This window comes from Culex pipiens, chromosome 3 (genome assembly GCF_016801865.2).
Source record: "Culex pipiens pallens isolate TS chromosome 3, TS_CPP_V2, whole genome shotgun sequence".
In the NCBI taxonomy this organism is placed as follows: domain Eukaryota; kingdom Metazoa; phylum Arthropoda; class Insecta; order Diptera; family Culicidae; genus Culex; species Culex pipiens.
The window spans coordinates 128,662,749-128,669,237 of NC_068939.1; positions in this window are offsets into that span (position 1 = coordinate 128,662,749).

Sequence of the window (6,489 nt, forward strand, 5' to 3'; positions counted from 1 at the left end):
TTTGATGATGATTCTCCCATCGCTGCTAAGGTCTTTTCCGATCTGTTTAGTCTCAAAATTCTAAATGTGATAATTCAAATTAAAACCAATTAAAATTATTGCTGGAGTTTTTTTTAAAGGGCCAAAGAACTAATTTATCAATTTTAAGATTTTGGCTGAGATGTCGTGACTAAAGGTGATCTCAAAACACCTAAAACCAAAATGAATCATTGGACATTTTAAAAATACTTCAGACATTATGAAATTAAGGCGACGAGTGACAAGTTAATTGTTTATATTGATTCATTATTCAAAAATTGCTGATTTCAATGAAATAATGAAAATATGTTGGTTCCCACGGTTCTTTTTTCGGTCTGTAGTCTCAAAAACTTTTTTATTTTTAATATGGTGGATTTGTATAGCCTTCAATTCTTAAAACTTCAAAAATTTTCGGAAAATCTATTTTCCTTTTAATTTTGCGGTCTGGACCACAGAGTTTAGTTTTTAGTTAAAAAAAAAATATTAAAATTATTTCAAGAAGTTGAAAAAAACCGTGAAATTGATTAAAAAAATATAAACAATTTAGTTAATAAAATCCAATCTGAACCATTTCAAACCCATTGTCTGCTATCGATTGACCCATAAGTTGATGGTCACCAAAGCAACGATTCCACTGAATGAGTGTATCAATCACCACCACCGCACTCTTTTACGCTTTTTCCTCACTGAAGGGAAGGAGCGATCCAGCGATAAGTATAAACCAATTGTCAACTGTCTCACAATCAACCATCGATAACTGCTTCCGAATTAAAAAAAGTTTATTTAAATATTTTTATACTTAAATTGGATTTTTTTATATTAAATCAAATTTTAGAAATTGTGTTACAAAAAACCAAAAAAAAAAGAAATTTTACACGCCATTTTCAAACAATACCACTGCTTCGAATCAATCACCACTTTGTTGCTCTGCAAATGAGGTAATGCAAAAAAAAAGTACACAAAAGTACTATCGGTTGGCCGACCCTATTTGGCCGATCACATGGCGGTTCGATGGATGCACCTTTCATGTGGCGTAATATTTGCAATTTGCAACAACTGTTGGTCATCGCGAGCGGGGGAAAAGCGCATTTCCTGACCGATTCACACTGTGATTTGCATTGTCTCGGTTTGATTTTATTTTATTTTTGGTTCATTCCATTTTATGGTTTTCTTTTGGTTTGCTTGGAACCATTTTTATTCACGCCAATATATGGTATGGAGACAGTGTTTTGTCGTCTTCTTTCCTCTTTTTTGTCTTCAATTTTAAGTTTTCTCTGATTTATGCGAGTTTATTATAATTCCAGGTGGTTTACTATGCCGACGTTGCATAAACAGAGGAGAATCAATCACCTTTCAGCCGATGGCCTCGCACGCGTTTCGTTGGAATGTTAGTTATTTTTTATGGCCTTTTTTGGTTGATTTTGAAGTCAGGTGTGTTGAAATTGCGTTTGGTGGGTGGTAATTTATAGCCGGATGGGCTTTATTAATATAGCTAAATTTGATAAAGTAAAAAAAAAGATCTTATTTGACAATTGTTACACGGAGAGACTGTGCCCAGAAATTTTAACAATTAAAATTGTTGATTTCACTCTCGTAAATTTTAACAAAAACGTACTTGTCACTGCCAATTTTCAGTTAAATTAACCAAAATTCAGTATTAATTTAATAACCTGTTTGTTGAAAATGCTAAAGGCAAAAAGCTAACAGATTTCCCGAACTCGAATGAACGTGCTCGACTGTTAGCTTTGGTTTTAGGAAAATCAAAAATTTTGTTTGTTGAATATAATTAACAATTGGTTAAATATTTAAAAGACGGGTTTGTTTACGTCTGTCATTTGAAGTCAGGATTCGAACGAGTGCGGTCGATTTATTGAGTTTGTGTTGTTAATTATGAAGTGAGAGGATATGAAAGGTGAAAATTACACTATTTTGCTAATGTGGAAGTGGCAAATCAAAGTGTTGCAACTGGGGAGGTGGAATTGGTGAGTAGGTTTGTTGATGATTTATTTACAGGTGATAAACTATGAAGAGCAAGAGGACGACCTTCGCCATGAGGACCTCTAATGCGAATGAGTTGAACACGTTATAAGAATGTTTGATGGAAAGAGAGGGCAATAAAAGGGAAAGGCGGGCCGACTCTTCACGGATAGAGCAGCCCGGGCAAATTTAACAAAATGTTGGTTAATCCAAGTAAGTATGGGTTTATTTTTGCACAATAATTTATCTTGGTAAGTAACATTATTGATATTTCATGTTAATAATTACATTTATTTACGTTCCTTTTTTTCAGTTTATAGGCGAAATTAAGAATTTTGTATAAAATTACAAATAAATTTCACATGTCTATTTGTAGCAAAAGGTTCACTTTGGTAAAATTCTGTGTCCCATCACAAGAAAAATAACTAAACCTGAGACCGTTGTAGATGATGCTGACTTATCGGATGATTTCACAGTGATGGATGGTAACACTTAATTTTATACAACATAATAAAAATATAAGCTTAAAACTTGGTGAAAGTTTCGCTCCGATTCTATTTTTAAGGAATTCACGAGAAATTTGTAATATGCTTTTTTATTATTTTTTAGATTAATGCAACGTAATTTTTTAGAACATTAGTCAAACTTTACATGTTTTATAACAACAGTTCAAAAAAAGTTTTGTTTTGATGCTTTTTAACAGTAATTTAACAACTTAATTAAAAAAAACAAATTAGTACAAAACGTTAAATTTTTAGGCAGAATAAATGCGGAAATAAAAACACTCAGCATTAATTTGTGAGGCATTATTGCAAAATTTATTGCAAATTCAATAAAAATATTGCTAACAACAGCTAATTATTGACTACATGTCCGAATATTTTTCTGTATTCAAGTAAGACATCAGTTGAAATATAGCTAGAAATTCGGCACAGCCTATAGGCCTATATCGTTAGATAATTAAAGAAAATATATATCAAAACTTACATAAATTATGCCTAATTAAGAAATGTTTTGTTATAAACCACAAATAATTTGCTACATGCAAAAATATTTCGGTTGATACAACGAAAAAAAATTGTTGAAAAATATGTCCCAGCCAGTTTTTAACAAATTATTCCACAATATTTCAGCTGAAAACAAGAAATTTTTAGTTAATTTTCGGAAAAAAATATTCTGGCAGTCGACTGCTAGAATTTTTTTCGGCCATTTAACCAGCAAAATTGGCAATTCCAGCTATTTTTTTAGTTAATTTTAGTTACTGGCGGTCAGCAATTTCGGGTTAACAAAATCAACAATCGATTGTTGAAAAAAAGCTGTTTAAAAAATTAACCCATACTTTTAGTTAAATTAACCAAGATTTTCTTAGATTTTCCCCGGCTGGTCTCTCCGTGTAATTGGGGCGAGTTGAATAGAAATATTTTTTTTTGTCACATGAATTATCGAAAACTTGAGATAACATAAAATTGATCCAACTGTTAAAAAAATGAGTTTAAATAGGAAAAGTCATACATTGCTCCATTTTATATATTTATAAAGTTAATTGCATTGAATAAATAAAAAAAGTTGCTGTAATTTGGGAAGATTTATATTTCCAAATTCCAATTGTGGTAAAATAAACTGAATTAAGTTTCAATTGAACTGTAGTTTGCAGAAATCAAACAAAACTGTTTGTTCATGCTAAATTGGAATCATTTATAATTTCCTGAATAAACATTTTAATCTGAACGTTCCTCAAAGTCAACACGACTAATAAACATTGATTCAAAGCAAACCATAAAAACACTGTATTTAAAGAACTTTTTAAAGCACCCAGTCTACCTCTCTCTCTCGGTCACAAGATCTCACTCACTGCAGAACTTGTTTTATTTCATTTGCACCATAACCTCGAAAAAGTGCATGCTGTCTCGTCAGCCCAACAGCTTCAAATAACCAGTCACACACACACGGTTCACGAAAATAAACCAAACGAACGCGTGGCACCGCGGCACTATCAATCCTCTAATCAATCCTTCACCAAAGAACGTTAAAAGTGCTGTGTGATGTGTGACCAAGTCGTGAGTGCCGCCGGTTGATCCAGTTTATTAATGCATGTTAATCGTTTCACTTTTCTTGAGGTTCACGAGCAAAGTGTTTTTAATAGTTGAAATAGTTGAAGCATCAAGAAATGTTTAAAATACAAAACTTATCACCGCATTAAAATGGTAAAAATGAATGAACTCAAACAAAATTGAGACTCAAAATGACTTTCAAATGTTGATCATCGAAACTAGTTTTATATACCATGTATCAAGTGCCGTTTTAACCTAAAATTTTTTGACGAGTAATTCTTTTATGACGTACAATTTCATAGTAATGATTCTGATGGTATAAATTTTGTTATTGGATAAATTTAAAGGTTGGTTAACCCTTTCCTTCCCAAAAATTCAATCGAAAAATGTACGTCATTTTGGAATATGCCCTTGCCAGTTTCCCACATAAACATTAAACCGGCTTCATGCTGCAATTTCAATGACCTGCAGAACACGTGATCAATTTGAATCAGATTCTTACCTTAGGGCGGGTTTCGATGACTGAGGTCTGAGGTTTTAATCGAATGCAGTACTGGAAGCACTCTCAAACTCTGTTCCAAACTTTGAATTCACATATATGCTTATGATAGTAACTACACTGTCACTAATTTTTGGTGATTTTTTATTTAACTTTTTGTCACTAAAACCTGATTGGCAAAAAAACACTATTTTTTTTTCATTTTTGATATGTTTTAGAGGACATCAAATGCCAACTTTTCAGAAATTTCCAGGTTGTGCAAAAAATCTTTGACCGACTTATGATTGTTTTAATCAATACAGATTTTTTCATAAAATCGAAATACTGGTCGCAAAAATTTTTCAACTTCATTTTTCGATGTAAAATCAAATTTGCAATCAAATAGGGATAATTCTCTACCAACTCACACGAAATCGGGAAAAGTTGCCCCGACCCCTCTTCGATTTGCGTGAAACTTTGTCCTAGGGGGTAACTTTTGTCCCTGATCACGAATCCGAGGTCCGTTTTTTGATATCTCATGACGGAGGGGCGGTACGACCCCTTCCATTTTTGAACATGCAAAAAAAGAGGTGTTTTTCAATAATTTGCAGCCTGAAACAGTGATGAGATAGAAATTTGGTGTCAAAGGGACTTTTATGTAAAATTAGACGCCCGATTTGATGGCGTACTCAGAATTCCGAAAAAACGTATTTTTCATCGAAAAAAACACTAAAAAAGTTTTAAAAATTCTCCCATTTTCCGTTACTCGACTGTAAAAATTTTTGGAACATGTCATTTTATGGGAAATTTAATGTACTTTTCGAATCTACATTGACCCAGAAGGGTCATTTTTTCATTTAGAACAAAATTTTTCATTTTAAAATTTCGTGTTTTTTCTAACTTTGCAGGGTTATTTTTCAGAGTGTAACAATGTTCTACAAAGTTGTAGAGCAGACAATTACAAAAATTTTGATATATAGAGATAAGGGGTTTGCTTATAAACATCACGAGTTATCGCGATTTTACGAAAAAAAGTTTTGAAAGAGTTGGTCGTCATCGATCATGGCCGTTCATGGTCACCCGCGACAGACACGGACGACGAAACAAAGAGAAACGCAAAAAGTAACTTTTTCAAAACTTTTTTTCGTAAAACCGCGATAACTCGTGATGTTTGTAAGCAAACCCCTTATGTCTATATATCAAATTTTGTGTAATTGTCTGCTCTACAACTTTGTAGAACATTGTTACACTCTAAAAAATAACCCTGCAAAGTTAGAAAAAACACGAAATTTTAAAATGAAAAAATTTGTTCTAAATGAAAAAATGACCGTTCTGGGTCAATGTAGATTCGAAAAGTACATTAAATTTCCCATAAAATGACATGTTCCAAAAATTTTTACAGTCGAGTAACGGAAAATGGGAGAATTTTTAAAACTTTTTTTGTGTTTTTTTCAATGAAAAATACGTTTTTTCGGAATTCTGAGTACGCCATCAAATCGGGCGTCTAATTTTACATAAAAGTCCCTTTGACACCAAATTTCTATCTCATCACCGTTTCAGGCTGCAAATTATTGAAAAACACCTCTTTTTTTGCATGTTCAAAAATGGAAGGGGTCGTACCGCCCCTCCGTCACGAGATATCAAAAAACGGACCTCGGATTCGTGATCAGGGACAAAAGTTACCCCTTAGGACAAAGTTTCACGCAAATCGAAGAGGGGTCGGGGCAACTGCTGTGTGAGTTGGCGAAGAATTACCCATAGTACTTTAGTGAAATTTTGATAAAGTGCACCGTTTTAAAGTTTAAACCATTTTTAGGTAACTTTTTTAAAAATAGTCGCAGTTTTGAATTTTTTTAAAATTAGTGCAAATGTTTGCACACTTTTGAAAAAATATTTTTAAAAGACTGAGAAAATTCTCTATATTTTGCTTTTTTAAACTTTGTTGATACGACCCTTAGTTGCTGA